The sequence below is a fragment of the Camelus bactrianus genome, chromosome 28, assembly GCF_048773025.1.
Source record: "Camelus bactrianus isolate YW-2024 breed Bactrian camel chromosome 28, ASM4877302v1, whole genome shotgun sequence".
In the NCBI taxonomy this organism is placed as follows: domain Eukaryota; kingdom Metazoa; phylum Chordata; class Mammalia; order Artiodactyla; family Camelidae; genus Camelus; species Camelus bactrianus.
This window is the reverse complement of record NC_133566.1, coordinates 19883949-19900588: the sequence shown is the minus strand read 5'-3', so window position 1 is coordinate 19900588 and position 16640 is coordinate 19883949. Positions and strand designations below refer to the sequence as shown.

At 47.5% G+C, this 16640-nt stretch overlaps 1 protein-coding gene and 1 non-coding gene across 2 annotated transcripts in view; both read left to right on the top strand.

Moving 5' to 3' along the window:
- Positions 1–16640, top strand: part of TCF7L1 (transcription factor 7 like 1) — a 144892-nt gene that overhangs the window by 55152 nt on the left and 73100 nt on the right. The gene's annotated exons all lie outside the window — the stretch shown is intronic.
- On the top strand, positions 14485–14588 carry LOC123618075 (U6 spliceosomal RNA). The gene has a single exon (XR_006726445.1). It is a non-coding gene; the product is annotated as a U6 spliceosomal RNA (small nuclear RNA).

Below are 16640 nucleotides of genomic sequence, written 5' to 3'. Positions count from 1 at the left end.
GTGAATATAAGTGAATAGTATTTTAAGCAGCTGTTTAAAAAGCTGTGGTGAAGTACACATCACATAAAGCTTGCCATCTTAACTGTTCGTAAGTGTACATACAGATCAGTGAAGTTATGTTCATGCTATTTGACTATCACCAGCATCCATCTCCAGGACTTTATCTTCCCAAACTGGAATCCAACACCCATTAAACAGTAACTCCCCGTTCCCCCTTCCCCAAGGGAACTCCCTTCCTACCTTGTGTCTCTATGAGTCTGGCTGCTAAACAGTTTTCCTAGGGTGGTCACGGAAGTCATCTGCACAGGAATGATGGTTGAAGGGCTAAGAGATATTTCTGATTGGGAGCTTGAGCATTTTTAAAGACGGGTGTGAGCGGGGACTGGAGACACGACCAGTGGTAACAGGTCGCATTTTTCCAGCACGTCCCTTAGGCCCATCTGCCCGTGCTGCGCGGGCTGTGGTTCTCACCCCAGCGGTGCCTTAGAATCACCTGGGAGCTTTGACAGGCAGAAACCCAGGCCAGGCGTGGCACAGGACCCAGGCATCAGGACTTTACAAGGCTCCAGATGATTCCAGCGTGGTAGGCAAGGTCAAGAACCGCTGCTTCTGGAGGACAGCTGCATTTCATCAGCACCCCATCTGGGGTAAGGATTATGATTATTCCTGACTGACAGACAGGAAGGCAAGTCACAGGGAGTGAGGCATTCTCACCGCCCAGCACACGCCCCTGCTGCAGTGATCTCACTGCTGCCTCCTGGGCGTGGGGCAGGGCGTGAAACAAGCCCCTCAGCGGAGGATGCCCCTGCCTCTTTCTCTGCCCCGTGTGCTCCCGGCCTCATGAGCCTGCTTTCCGATTGTCCAAACCCCCCGGTCCCTGGGTCTCACGCTCGGAGTTTGCTCTGCCTAGAACGTTGTTACCCTCCATCCTCACGTAACTCATTTCCACTTATCCACCTGCCGTCCCCTGCTCTAAAATGGGCCCCGTTCTTTTCCCTTGGTAACGATAGGAACAGCATGTGATCATGTACCTATCTGTTTTGATTTCCCAGTTGCCTGGTACTCAGTAGGCACTTGCTAAATAAGATGAATGAGTGGGAAGAAAGCAGTAATGAACAGGAGCACGTGAGCTCTGTGAGGACAGGTGGCAAGTCCGGAGAGCTGGCTCCCTTCTCCGACGGTGGTGAGGCGTAAGCGCAGACATGCGAGCGGCGTGGAGCGGCGTGTTTTTCAGGTTCGCATGAGAGGCTTGGACCAGCTGGGTGTGATCCTGCTCAGAACTGGGTTAAACTTCTGAAGATGGAGACAAGTAGGACCACAGAGCTGTCCCCTCCAGCCTGCCACACAGCTGAATCACCTGGGGAGCTTAGGAATGAGCGCGGCCTGGGTCTTTGGTGGGAGGCGAGGCTGAGGGACATGGACCCGGAGGTCAGAGGGGCCAGGGCAGGGATGCTGCGGCAGGGGCAGGTGGGAGCTTGCAGGAAGCCGGATCGAGGCCGTCCCAGCTTATGGGAGCAGCACCCTCGGTCAGACCAGAGAGCCCTGCGGGGTCATCAGGTGGTTCCTGTTCTCTGCTATGGGTCCCATGCTTTGGGGGTTTCTCAAATTTTGAACTTGATTTTTTTAATTTAAAAAAGTCTTTATTTTGTTTATTTATTTATTTTTTACCAAGTAACCAAAATAAAACATGCCTGATTAGATAGCCCGCATTTCAACAGGCTGGAGACCACCGGTGCCCTAATGGAGCTTCCAGGGTGGCTCACACTGGGGCGGGGGAGTCCGCTGCCACCTTCTGTCTATTGGAATTTCTTATAAATGTGGTATTGGTTAGAAGCTTGGAGTCCAGCACCCGTTTTGCTCAGTGTTCAGGCACAGTCTGCTGTCAGGCCACTACCCAGATGCTCACTCATGCCCTTCATGGGGTTGGCGGCTCTGTCTTCAAGGCCCAGTGGCCAGTTCGCTAATGTGGGATGTGTCGCCTGGTGGAACTGTCTCCTGATATTTCAGGCTTCTTGCAAGTTTTGGGTGCGTCTTGCTTGATTTTTATGTGTGATAAGGAAACGAGCAGTTGTTCAGTAGTGTGGGAAGCCTGCACGGCCTAGTGGTTCAAGTGTGGAGCCTGGACGTGAGTCCCAGCTCTGCCGTGTGCTGCCTGTGTGGCCTTGGGCAAGTCGGCTAACCTCTCTGTGCCTCATTTCTTCATCTTTTAAGTAAGGATCATGGTAATGGTGTTGCAAGGCTTACACAAGTAAAAATATAGGTAAGGGGCTGAGAATAATTACCATGTGAGAGTTTTCCATTGTTTCTAATATTATTTTAATGACTCTTTGCAACGAAAATTTTCTACCACTGTTTCAAATTTTGTATGTACTGAACTCATGCATTCTCAACCAGAAAGGTATTGCCCCCCAGGGGGCAGAAAAAAAAATCTAACTATGTGGTGATGGTTCATGGCTCTCCAAAAGGTCACCGTCCATGGAACCAAAGGGTCAGATGCATGGAGTATCTGTATTAAGATTCCTGGTTGGGGGGGAGCACAATGAGGCAAAATTGTCTAGCAAGTCTCCTCGTTCAGGGGCTGCGGGGGAAGGTGCTTCATAATGAAAGAAAGACCAAGAAACACTGGTTTTAACTAGGGATCATTTTAAGATCCGAAGGGAGTCTCCTAAAAGCCAGTTAGCATTTTCTACCACCTGTCTGTGGAAATCAAGATTTTTCTCAGCTCTGTGCAATTAAAAACAGGAATCAGAAATAAGCGGCTAGGTGATGTGGCTGGTTAGAGGACAGCTGTCGGCCATAACCGTGGGTGTCAGGGCACGGCGACACACCTCTGTCTGTCTCCCTGATGGATCTGGTTTTTATGTCGAGGATTGCAGCCTCCTTAACACAGAGGTTTCCTCCCCGGCGAGTTTCAGCAGCCAGCTTTGTGGCAGCGCTGCGGCTCCTGCCGGATGGGTGGCAGGTGAGAAGCAGAGCCCGCGCCGGGGCAGTGGGTCCCCCTGGCTCTCGAGGTGCGAGCAGAGCAGGGTGCCTCTGCCCAGAGCTCTGGCGGGCAGTGTGGCGGACGTGGAGAGGGCCGTGCGGTGTCCTGCATCTCTGTGAGGCTGTCTGCGGGGCTCCTCGGGGAGGCTCAGGCCCCATGTTCCGTGCAAGGAAAGGCAAAGACCTTCTTTACTGGTACAAAGGCGGGTGGGGTGGCTGAAGCCCCCAGGTGGTGTGCAAGCTTGAAAACCCAGTCAAGTTGACCAACAACCTTCGGTTACAGTCACGTGGCATCTCCATTACTCCCGAATTTCCCGTTTGGGGTTTTATTAGCTTTTAGTCAAAGGCGACATTGTGAAGAAACCCAGGTTAGAATTCAACTTTTAAAACAGCTCAGTGAGAAAGTGGGGAGGAAGAGCCAGGGAGCTGCACAGAAAATCTTGGAGAGGTTACTCAGCAAGCTCAGACCCAAACCAGCGCGGTGTGCTCGTTCCTTTCGAGGGAAGGGGCAGGAGCGCGGGGCAGGAGCGCCGAGCAGCACCCCGGGGGAGGGGCAAGGGGCTCCCCGTTCCTGGTCTCCGGGGCCTGGTGGCTCTTCTGATCGGGGAGGAATTTCCAATGGGCAGGGGCTGGGTGGGGGCCCAGACAGCCTCCCACAAATGGACTAATGAGCAACACGCACTGGCCATGACTTTGCCAATTGGAAACAGCTTTGGGGCTCCGAAACCAACATGGAGCCTAATGCAGACCCGACGTGGGTTTCACCAGCTTGGGGGAAAATCATGAAAATCAGAGAAGCAGTGTTCGAGGTCTGCGAGCTCCTGGACGGGAGCTTGCCTGAGATGAGGAGGTGGAATAGCCTCGTCTTCCCACCATCGTAAGAAAAACCGGTTTGTCATCAGGGTAGGGACAGGATGGTTCCGAAGGTGAAGCTGGTGGACTTGAGAGTTTGCAGTTTTTCCAGACAAGTTTCCATCCAGCCTTTCTGCCTCTTGTACTGACAATACTCAGGTTGAGTGGATGTTTCTAATGGTTCCTTCTGTTGGAGTAACTCGAAAAAGAAGTAAGTTCGGTTCCCAAGGACTCAGTTTTAATTCGATCCCCATTGCAGCTCACTATGGTGACCTCAGTGTGTGTCTTAGCCATTTTGTACCTCAGAGTCTCTGTCTGTAAAACGGCAACCTGCTGATCTTTAAAAAATGTATATATATACATAGAAGACACAGTAAAATAAAATCCCAGTTTTAACAACCAGAAACTGTGAGCCATTTAAACTCTTGTTTGTCTCATGTTTATGAGAAAGGATAAAATGACAGATATCTAAACCAACACCAGGGACTTTCTTGAAAGCTCAGATTCTAGGGCAGCCTGTTCTCAGTTTTGTCTGCACATTAGAATCAATTGGGGAACTTTCGAAAAACACTAGTCCCCAAGCTCCACCCCAGACCAATTAAATCATAGCCTCTGGGAAGGAGGTCCAAGTATCTGTGTGTTTTTAAAAGTTCCCTGGGTTATTCTAATGGGCAGCCAGGATTGGAGACCATTGTTTGGGGTATGCCAGTTGGATGTAAAGATTCAGGCTTATTTCCAGAAATATTGTACAAGATAATTTTTTCCTTCATTCCTTTAATGGCTTGAAAAGAAATCCTGTTTATTTATTTTACTGAGATATAATTTGCATACCATAGCATTCACCCTTTTATTAAAGTGAACAATTCAGTGGTTTTAGTATATTCACAGAATTGTGTAACCATCACCACAAATTCCAGACCATTTTCATCACACCAAAAAGAACCCCTAACCCATTAGTTATCACTCTCTCTATCTCCTCCCTCTAACCTCTGGCAACCACTAACCTACTTCTCCATGGAGTTGCCCATTCTGGACATTTTGTATAAATGGGATCATACAATATGTGGGCTTTTGTGATTGGCTTCTTTCACTTAGCATAGTGTTTTCAAGGTTTATTCATATTGCAGTGTGAATCCACATACAGTCCTTCTTTATGGCTGCATAATATTCCACTGGGGGATATACCACATTTTGTTCATCCATTCATAAGTTGATGGACCTTTGGATTGTTTCCACTCTGGGGCTATTATGAACAGTATTATGAGTACTTATATTTGTGTATAAGTTTTTGTGTGTATATTTTTAATTATCTTGGGCATATACCTAGGAGTGGAGTTGCTGGGTCGTAAGGTAACTCTCTGTTCAGACATTTGAAGAACTGCCAGTCTGTTTTCCAAGGTAGGTCCACCGTGGTACCACTAGCAGTGTACAAGGATTCCAATTTCTGTACATCCTTGCCAACACTTGACATTGCCTGGCCTTTTCATTATAGCCATCTTGGTGTGCGGTGGTATCTTGTTACAGTTTTTTTTTTAAACATTTTTTTATTGAGTTATAGTCATTTTACAATGTTGTGTCAAATTCTAGTGTAGAGCACACTTTTTTAAAGCTGTGCAGCATCTTTTTATGTGCTGATTGGCCACTGGCCTGTCTTCTTTAGAGAAGTGGCCATTCAAATCTTTCACCTTTTAAAATTGGATTATTTGTCTCTTTATTAAGTTATGAGTCTTTATGTATTCTGGACACTAGATCCTTATTAGACGTATGATTTGCAAATATTTTCTCCCATTCTGTTGGTTGTCTTTTCGTTTCCTTGATAGTATCCTTTGAGGCACAGAAGTTTTGAATGTTGGTGATTTATTTTTTCCTTTTGTCTTTTGTGCTTTATATGGAATATCTAAAAAAAACCATTGCCTAATCCTAGGTTATGAAAATTTATGTCTGTGCTCTCTTCTAAGACTTTTTAAATTTTAGCTCTTAGGGTTGAAGTCTTTGGTCAGTTTCGAGTTAATTTTCCTGTATTGTATGAGGTAGGTTTTATCACTCCAAAAGGTTAAGGGTCCAGCTTCATTCTGTGCAAGGTAGTTTGATAATCTTAGAACGGTAGAGCAGGGACTTGGGAACCCCAGCCCACTTACTGTAATGGCAAGGAACCTGAGGTACTGAATTATTTCAACTGAGGGGCAAATACTGACTGACTCTGGGATCCTATAGAAACCTGAAATACTTCCTGACTCTCATGAAAGGTTAGGGTATATTCTCCACTTTGAGTGAATTTTAGTAGCATTTCTAACATTTGAAACCTAGCACTTATCTCTGAGGTGTTACGTGCATCTTAACACCAGATTAACTAAAATGACCAGAGCACTGCATGTCCCTGCCACAGATGAAATGCCAACTCAGTATCATGTTTAAAGATGTTCATTCTTTTTTTTAATTGTTATAGTCGTTTTACAATGTTGTGTCAAATTCCAGTGTAGAGCACAATTTTTCAGTTATACATGAACATATATATATTCATTGTCACATTTTTTTTTCACTGTGAGCTACCACAAGATCTTGTATATATTTCCCTGTGCTATACAGTATAATCTTTTTAAAAGATGTTTATTCTTGAGTAGCTGGATAGCCGAGAGTAGCTGAAATGCAAGTTCAGATTATAGATACATCAGACTCAAACTAAGTGGAAAATTATATCACGAAAGAAAATTAATTCCCAATGGATTAGCATGTTAAGAGGTTAAAAAATTGAGACACTTAAAAAAGTTTTGAAAAAGATGTTAAAGTGTCTTGTAAAGCCACAACAAGGGATAATAGACCAAAGGAACATCAGGGAGAACTCAAACAGGTTCAAGCATGTATAAAGGAAGGGATGGCTTGGAATGGGCAGCTGGAGCCCTACCTCATACTGAAGTCAAATATATCGACTGGATTAAAGATTTCCTTCCATCATTCTTTTTACACTTAAGAGAGGAATGAATGCAAATTGCAGTAGAACAGTCAAACAGCACAAGTACAATGAAATTCTGTCTTGACCCTCTCCTTCCTCTCTCTCTGCCTCGCTCCAGTACACACCATACTCTCAGCTGTTTGGTGTGTGTCCTTCCAGGCTGGTTTGAACATGTACATACAGTGGACCCTCTGTGTCTGCAGGTGACTGGTTCCAGGATCCCCCGTTGTGGATTCCAAAATCCGAGGATGTCCAAGTCCCTTATATAAAATGGCATGGGGGCATACCTCGCTTTATTATGCTTTGCTTTATTGCACTTTGCAGATTTTTTACAAACTGGGTTTTTACAAATTGAAGGTTTGTGGCAACCCCGCTTTGAGCAAGTCTATCTCCGCCATTGTTCCAAGAGCATTTGTTCACTTTGTGACTCAGTGTCCCATTTTGGTAATTCTAGCAATATTTCAAACTTTCTCATTACTGTATTTGTTATGGCGATGTGTGACCAGTGATCTTTGATGTTTCTATGCAGAAAGATTATAACTCCCTGAAGTCTCAAATGATGGTTAGCAATTTTTAGCAATAAAGTATTTTTAATTAAGGTGCATACATTGTTTCAGACATAATGTTACTGCACACTTACTAGACTACAGTATAGTGTAAACACAGCTTTTATGTGCCCTGGGAAACAAAAAAAATTGTGTCACTGGCTTTATTGCCATATTTGCTTTATTTATTGGAACCAAACCTGCAGTATCTCTGAGGCACGCCTGTAGTATGTGCATATGAGCTATGTGCTGCCTCCCTCATACTTCACATCATCTAGGTTACTTCTAATACCTACTACAATGTAAATGCTATGCGAATAGCATTTGCCCAGTGTGTGGCAAGTTCAAGTTTAGCTTTTTGGAACTTTCTGGAATTTGTTTTTTCCCCGGAATACTTTTGATCTGTGGTGGGTTGAATCCAGATATGTGGAACCCAAGGATATAGAAGGCCGACTGTATACAGCAACTGTGTATTATTTTGTGTAATTTTTTTTTAACACAAGGAGGATCATATTACTCATATTCAGTAACTTGTGTGTTATTTCCCACTCAGGGTATCTCAGAGACCTTTCCAGATCAAGTACATATGGGTCAACCTCATTCTTCTTAACTGCTGTGTTGCATTCTGTAGTAAGGATTACCTTGGAACCATTCCCATGTTGATAAACGTTAAAAAAAAAATCCTTGTACTTGTCTCTGTGTGCCTACAAGTTAGTCTTTCTCTAGAATAGATTCCTAATGGCATATTTACTGGATCTAATGGTATGTATGCATCTTAAATTTTCATAAATTCTGCCAAAGTGCCATCTAAAAAAAAAAAAAAAGCTTTCTGTAAATGGACATGCGAATAGAAATGACACTTCCATTAACAGTATGGGAATGATTTTCTGTACTCTCAACAGCTTCTTAAATTTAAACTAATTCAACAGGCAGAAATTATGCCTCATTTTTTGCATTTTCTTTATGAGCAGAAAAAAAAATCTTTGTTCAAGGTATTACTTAGTTTTTTTTTCTTTAATCTTTGCATAGAAAACCAGCTGGAAGTGAACAGGATTGGGAGAACTTTCCGCTTCCTAAATTTGAGTCCTGTTTCAGGTTGTCTGAAGGTAATATGTGTATATTGACTTTGTAAATTGAAAAACAAGGATATTTTAAAAGCCGATATCAAACAAAGCCGCCCTTAAAGGTGGTTTACTCTTTCTGTCTCCCTCTCAGGGCAGAGCTGGCCTGGAGCTGAGGGCAGCAGGAAAGATGTGTATTAAAAGCCTTTGTTTTTTCCTGCAGTAGAGGCTGCATACCTCTGTAGGGACCACTGTCAACCACAGGTTGAGTATTTCGAGTCTTGAAATGATGGATTCATGTAAGGACAGATTGTGTGTGCCTGTGCATCCGGGGCGCTGGATATATTGACAGAAGAGGTTGGGAGCAGCAGACAGGAGTGTATGGAGTGTATGTCAGCTCCTGTCCTTTTATTTTTTTCCCCGGTTTGTTTTGTTTTGCGGGGGAGAGGTAATTAGGTGTATTTATTTAGTTAGTTATTTTAGTGGAGGTACTGGGGATTGAACAAGGGACTGCATGCTAAGCATGCTCTGTACCACTGAGCTATACCCTCCCCCCAGCTCATGTCCTTTATTCCATTTTTTTTCATATAATAATTTCCAAGTGGTTTTTCCAGCTCCTATGGGTTTTTAAAACAGTAGACTTCATGTAAAAATTAAACGGTATCACTTTAGTTGGAGCCTGGGAATGATAAGTCATTGATAAGGACAGTCATCCGCTTGGATGCTTCCTTTTCTTGGTTTGAAGTGCACAGCCAGCCTTTTATTAATAATGACAAAGAAAGACAGTTCCAAGTGAAGGCACAGCCACCTGGGGGCATTAACTCGCTCCTGCCGGGCTCCTGTCCTCTGCCCAGAGGGTTTGGGGCAGAGGCCCTAGTGGAAAATGAGGGCATGTGGCCTGAGGGTGACTTGTCTGCTGGGATTGCTTCCACCTTGTGGGAAGGTTGGTGGCCTTTCTCACACCTGCACAATACTGACTTGCCTTGTTGGCGGCCCTTGTTATCACTGAGACCTTGTGCGTTAGTTTTTGACCAGACAGGCTCTGCATTCCTCCCTGGCCCTGCGGGGCTGTGTGACCACAGAATGTGTCAGTGGGTTAGCAGTTTTGTGCCAAGTAAAGACTCTGATAGAAAACACTGAAGATGACAATGCAAAAGTTACATGAACAATCATGATTCTATTTGCATTTTGGGGACCAAACAGGGATCCCCGCCACTTATTGATCGACTGCCAAGTCCTGGGCTTCAGAATAGGTGCTCTTCATAAGGCATCATTTCATTTAATGTTCTGGAAAATCAGTTCCAGAGCCTGTAATCCCACAGCTAGCTTGAGGCAGGCACCGGACTGAGAGCAGGATTTGTGCTAAACCAGACCAGGCGAAGTCTTTAAACTGAGGTTCCTTCATCTCATTAAACTTGTTTTCAGGCTCTTGCCTGGGCCAGGCACTAATCGTAGTGCCGGGAATCCAGAGTTAATGCCTCCCTAGAAGGAGCTAATAGTTCAAGAAGGAGATCCTCTTTCATTTTATGCAAATTAAATTGTTGCATGTGTTGTAATTTTAGGTGGAGAAAGTAAACCCCAGGAAACAAAAAATAAGAAATATTTTGCTCTAGTGAAAAAGAAAATCCAGTCTTCTAAGGATTTGTCTTTGCTTACGCACATTGAATTCGGTTCCCTGAACCTGAATGTTGACTCCACTCTCCAGCCAGAAACGTCGTTCTGAACAAGGATGGGAAAGGTGGGAGGGGGGTGGATTCTATGACCGAAAAATGTTTTAGCCACACTGATTCCTCATTCCAAGGTTTTCTCAGACATTTAAGAAGCACCTTCGCTGAGGCAGAAACAAATGGGGGGTTTCAGCCCATATTTTAATCATGAATTTTAGTCCTCTTTTATAATTGGTGTGAGAACAGACACTTCGAGTTGTTTATTCCCTGCTTCTATAAATCCTGTAAGCAGAGTCAACGCCTGACTGGCACTGATTGAATTCCAGGTCACCGCCCGTCTGTCTGCCAGATGTGGGCGGACGCCTTCTTGTCCTTCGTGCCCGTGTCTTCCTCACTCACGTCCACCAAACTCCTCCCATCCTGGACCATCCTGAGTGCTTCCCTTTCACTCTGCTCTGCACCTGGGCAACCCCCTCGGCCTCCGGGTCTCAGCTTACGTGTCACCTTCTTTGGGGAACTTCCCTGATCCCCTAACCTGAAATCAGTCCTGCGCTTTTCATTCTCATAGCCCCTCGCCTGTCCTTTTTAGGCGCTTATCTCAAACATAGCTTTGTATTTTGTGCGCACACATCTGCCTGGGGTCTGTCCCTCCAGAAGCAAAAACCCACGTCTGTTTTGTGTCTGTCTCTCTCCCGTTACATAACATCCATCGTGGCGTCTAGATCATGTGGGTGGATGTTTGGGGAGGGCGATGGATGGACTGATGGGCAGATGATGGGGTCCTTCACTGGGTCCATTGACCTGGCAGGCACTTTCGAGGGACTGGGCATATAGCAATGAAGAAGAGGTTAGTTCTCAAGTTCTTCCGGCTGGGGAGAGTGACAGTGAGCACAGTGACACAGCGTGTCAGGTGTTGATGAGGAAAATAAAGCAGGGTGAGACACGTGGAGAGGAAAGACGGCGATGCTGTTGAACGGTGGTGGCAGGACAGGCCTCACAGAGGCCACACTTGAACAGAGACTTGGAGGAGGTGAGGGGGCGAGCCATATCGAATTCCTCGTTGAAGAGCTAAATTCTTACCATTCCGTGTTCTCCAGGTGGCTTCTAGGTATGTGTTTGGCCTGTCACACATGCAGCTTTAGTTTTCCATGTGTCTGGAGCTGAATATAGTTGGCCTTCCTCATCCGCAGGTTCCGAGCAGGGGATTTGACCAACCGCGGGTCGAAAATATCTGGGGGCAAAAAGAATTCCAGAAAGCTCCAAAAAGCAAAACTTGAATTCGCCGCACAGTGACAACTATTTGCATAGCATTGACATTGTATTAGGTGTTACAAGTCGTCTAGAGATGAATTAGAGTGTGCGAATACAACTCCGTTTCACGTAAGGGACTTGAGCATCCATGGATTTTGGTCCTAAAACCAATCCTCTGTGGATACCGAGGGAGGAGCGCACACAAAGTCCAGTGGACGGAGAGCCTTTGGAATGGTAGGATCTCCCTTTTTTGTGGAAGGGACAATTCCAGGAAGAAAAACAAAAAGATGTTTATGGGCCACATTTTTGCTATCTTCAGTTCATTTTTTATTATCTTGAGGAAGTGACGCATTATTAAAAAAAGTTGAACTTTTTTCTTCTTCCCCTTGGGAATCAACACGAAATCAGTAAGAAAGTGACTTTGTCCAAGTAATCTGGGCTTGCGGGTTCGGCCCCATGTGTAATGTCATTGATTTCTTTTTCCTCCACGTATTTTACAGATTTTACAGTAGTCATTGAAAAACAGGGGCAGATATTTCTCTGAATCTAAAATGTGCCACCGGGTGAACAGGTAAACAGGTGGTCTGGTTAGGAGAGTTTTTGCCAAGCGGGACAGGTGATGTGTGCGTCCAGGCCACCCAGGAGAGACCTGGGGCGTGAATAAGGAGGTCAGTCCCCAGGCAACAGCCCAAAGCAGGAGGGCGACTGGGGGCCCCAGTGTAGGGCCCACAAGGATATCTTCTCCTTCTTTTGCGTGAGTCCCTGTGAAGCCAATGGCGCTGTCCTCTCTGGGCACATGAATGAGACGAGAAGACTTACTTCGTGCATCCTCCGTGGTTGGGGGTGGGGGCTGCAGCGCCAGGAGTTGCTGGCCAGCCTGCTTCTTTTCCTGTGGTCTGTCCACTGCCTGTGCTCCCAAAGGGAGCTGCTCCAGCTCTGAATGTCCAGGTGGGTGTCTTGGGTCAGAGAAGGGAGCAGGGAGCTCCAGGGAAGATGCTCAGGGGCTTCAAAGCTGCAGACCCGTCAGGACAGTGATTCTCAAAGTGTGGTCCAGGGAACTCTGCTTCAGAATCATCCCAACTGCTTGTTGAAATGCAGATTCCTAGGTCATCCCAAGGGGCAGAAGGTGCGGCCTCGAGACGGAAGGGCTGTCTCCAGGGCCCACATAGGGAGTAGGTAATGGAAGCAACGCCTTTGCACAGAAACCTACTGCTGCAACTGTTGCATTTCCGAATTATGGATGATTTTTCCCCCCAAATGTGTCTGATAGGTCCTGTCCTGGGGAGGCTACTTAGCAGACCTGGGTGGGGGGTTCCAGACAGGAAATTCAACAATGTTAACGGGTTAGGAAACTCATTTGCCTTCTTTGAAGGGATCTCCATTTGAGACATGAATATCCCTTGTAAGAGAGGAAGCATTTCAGTCTCCATATACCTAAAATCCTGGAGAAGGCGAGAGTCTAGAAGGATCTGTCCTGGGTTGTGCCTGTGGAGACAGGACATAATCTTCACAGATCAGTGTTGATTCAACAGTACTTCTTGGATCCTAGCCCTGTGTCAGACCCGGTGGGGGACCCTCCCAGCCGTGTGACCATTACTGCTTCCTTATGGTGACGTCAGCTCTGCCCCTGCCCTTACCCCCTAGGAGGTCTCCCCTCCTGCCTGCCCCCTTCTCCACGCACACTGAGTGTCCCCATCTCCCTTCCGGCTTCTCCCAGGAGCTGCCTGCCCTGCTGGGGAGGCCTTGGACCTACCCAGGCTGAGCCCTACAGGGTCTCCCCTAGGCAGGCATCTCCAGTGGTGCCTCGGGGTCACTGCCAGGTAGACAAGACAGACGGGCCTTCTCCTTTGAGGAAATGACAAGTGCGGAGAGCTGGGGAGGGAGAGAAGGGTTACATGGGTGTGGCAGCCAAGACAGTAGATTGGAAGACAATCACGGTTTGCTGATTGCCTACGTGGAAGCCCAAGAGGGTCCAGGGAAACCCACCATAAACCATGAGCCACAGCCGAGACTCACCGGAGGAGTTTTCCCTGGGCCGTGGAAGGAAGCATCCGGTGGCAGCGTGGAGGGCTGGGTTCATCCCGGTCGGTCCCGACACCCTGTCCTTGTCTGCTGGGCCTCTTCCTTCCATGGGGGTGACAGAGATGCATCAACAGGGCTCTGAACACCACCACTCTGGAGGGGCTGCCACAGGCCAGACAGGGCCCTGAACACGCACAACAGCCCTGTGAAGCGGTGAGCACGGTCAGCACCGAGCTCATCACCCCCATCTGACAGGTGGGAGACTTGAGTGTGGAGAAGTGAGGAGACTGGCCCCGGGAGGCCACTCAAGGCTCCCCTCCGCCCTGCGCTGCCTTTGGCCACACAGCACGAGGGGCCTGTCCCCCGAGACACTTTGCTTTCCTACTCTGGGACCCCCACCCCTGGAAATTTAGCCAACATCACTGAACAAGCCTTTGTCTCCAGGGCAGTGTCCAGTCCTCAAGGCAGACGACGTAGCCCCGAGAGCTCTGAGAACTTAGGTGACCAGGGAGCCAAGTGCTTTATTATTTACTGAGAGCTTTTCAAACATAAACAGTTCCCTCATTCATTAATTTAAGAATTGATTTCCCTGCCTGGAACCACAGAGATAGAGCTCATCAACCAGGATTTACAACTGCTCCGTGAGCTGGAAGGAGCTGGAAGGAGCTGGAAGGAGCTGGAAGGAGCTGGAGGGAGTGGGCATGGGGCTGCCACCACTGCCTGAGACTTTTAGTAAGAGACTCAACGCCTCTTAACCCTTCACGGTCTGCCTTTGTTTAGAAAGAATAAGGATTACATAAGCCGATATATAGAAGAATCTAGAACAAGTGTTGGCACGTAGTAGGGTTTCTAGAAAGTCAGGCTCTCCCCTGTTCTTCCCAGGAGGGCGAGAGGCCGTGTAGGATTTCATGAAACGCGATGGACTGTAAGACCTGCTCTCTGTCCTCGCTTAGCTTGTGATTTAGGGAAGGAGGGCTCTCTGCAACCACAAACATCGGAACTCCAGGCCTGCAAGGAGAGACCCCACGGAGCGGTGCCGGCTCAGGGGTCGGAGGCGTTATTCCCGGCAGGCATGGCCTGTGCCCACTGGCCCAGTCCCATTTCAGACATGACTTGGGGCTGGTACGGTGATTTTGCAAAGTTTGAAATTGTCGGTGCTCGCTTTGGCAACACATATACTAAAATTGGAACGATACAGAGATTAGCGTGGCCCCTGCGCGAGGATGACACGCAAATGTGTGAAGCGCCCCATGTTTTCCTGTGTATAAAATAGATAAACAGCAAGGTCCTGCTGTAGAGCAAAGGGAACTGTATCCAATACCTTGTAATAGCCTGTAATGAAAAAGATTATGAAAAGGAATATGTATGTATGACTGAATCACTCTACAGTACACCAGAAATTGACACAACGTTGTAAATCGACTGTACCTCAATGAAAAAAGAAAGAAACTAGACAATTGGAGAAACTTGAAAAACATAACCTAAAATAAACCAGCATTAAAAAAATAAATAAAATAAAAAATAAGAGTTCTGATCATCAGACAAGCAAAAAAAAAAAATCATATAAAAATCCCAACTTCAAGCTTCTCTTGAAAAATCAGAGGTGTAGCAAGGCTGGGCTCAAATTCCTGCGGGGTGAAGGTTGGCGGCCTCCCTCCCTCCCGGTTTCCACGCCCACTCCTCCTGCAGAGCTGTGTTTGGTTGGGGCCACAAGCAGGGCTGGGTTCAAACCCTGGCCCCACCACTTAGCATCGGCCATGACCTTAGGCAGGTTACCTGACCCCTCTGTACATCCTGGCAGTGACGGTGCCTGCCTCACGGGATGATTATTATCATGGTTTCTGTTTATTATCACGACTACTCTCCGCCTGGCCCTGAGAAGTGTTCTCGTGTTTGACCTCTGATTTCGAGGAAGGAAGGCTCATTGCAGTCTGAGGTCTTGATGTTTTTTTGAGTTGTCTTTTGAATCGAGTGTGAACTGGGAGAGGAAGGAGAGGATGCCGGGCCGGGGAACAGCAAGAGCCAAAGCTTGGAAGTAGGAATGTGCAGGCTGCTTTGAGTGGCTGCAAACCCATATACAGTCTTCCTTCCACTGCCACCGAGAGCTTTCTCACCTGCTCCTGTGTGACTTGCACAAGGTTTTGGGCCCAGGTGCTCCTCACGCCCTCAGCCCCTGAGCAAAGATGTGCTCACTCACAGGTTGGGTACAGGCATTCCTCCTTTGGATCCGAACACCACCCGCTGAGCAGGCTGTGGTGTCAGGGTCACCGTGCGGTCCGAACAGGCTTACAGGAAGGATCTCCCGTGTCAGTTACCAGGTTAGGAAACAGACTGGCCTTTAGAAACCCCCAGGACTAGAACAGGACAAAACTTGTCTCCCAGCAGCAGAGAATGTTTGGCTCCAGGAGGAGTCCCAGAAGGGGCCGGGGTGGAAGGGAGGGTGTGTCTGCTGAGACTGGAGCGCCCAGGAGATGCCTTGAATGGGAAGCCTCCAGTCTCCCCGTGTGCCGGGGGTGGGGGAGGGCTTTGAGGGCCAGGTGTGTGGATGGGCCCCGGCTCCTTTTTGGACCCGAGCGGCAGTGACAGAAGACTGCACTGGGCTTGGAAACGCTGACCTTGAGAGTGGCCTGCATCTGTGTCAATTTCAAGTTCTGAAATTTCCTAGGGGTCCCCATCACAGATCAGCAGACACAGGCCTACTAACCAAGAACACGCCACACTTCCCCTAATCGTACCCCTTCGATCGTCTCTTGCGTCTAGAAGTCACACCCCAGAATACCCTCTGTGGAGTCCCATGCCCCGCTGTTTTATTTGGAAGGGAGCGTCACTGCATTTATGTGTCGGCCATAAATGCTTGGACCAGAGAATGAATTCCTGAGGATCCGCCACTTCCGGCTGGTAGCATTAGATCCCTTGGAGAGTCCTGTGTCCCAGTGTGCCAACAGATTTAGAATTTTAAAACAGTCATGGAAACAAACAGGTGCTGAGCGCAGCTAAAAATAACCACCCTGGGAAGGGAAGCTGGGGCGGCGCCAAGGAGTTAAGGTGAGCAGCAGTGCGCTTCTGGGGGAGGTCAAGACTGCGGCGGAGAAAGCCAAGAAAGGAAAACCCTGCCCCTCCCTCCCGGTGCTTTGCTCAGGACGTCTTCCTGTTGTGCTGGCCTCTTTACATCATCTCCACCGCAACTTCTTGCAACCCCATGCCCACCCCCAGGCCTGGTGGCTTTCCTGCCTAGACTTCTGAGTGAAAGTCCCAACCCTGCAGGGAGCCCGTGTGCGTGTGTGGTGAGTGGGCAGCCTCTTCATGTGCC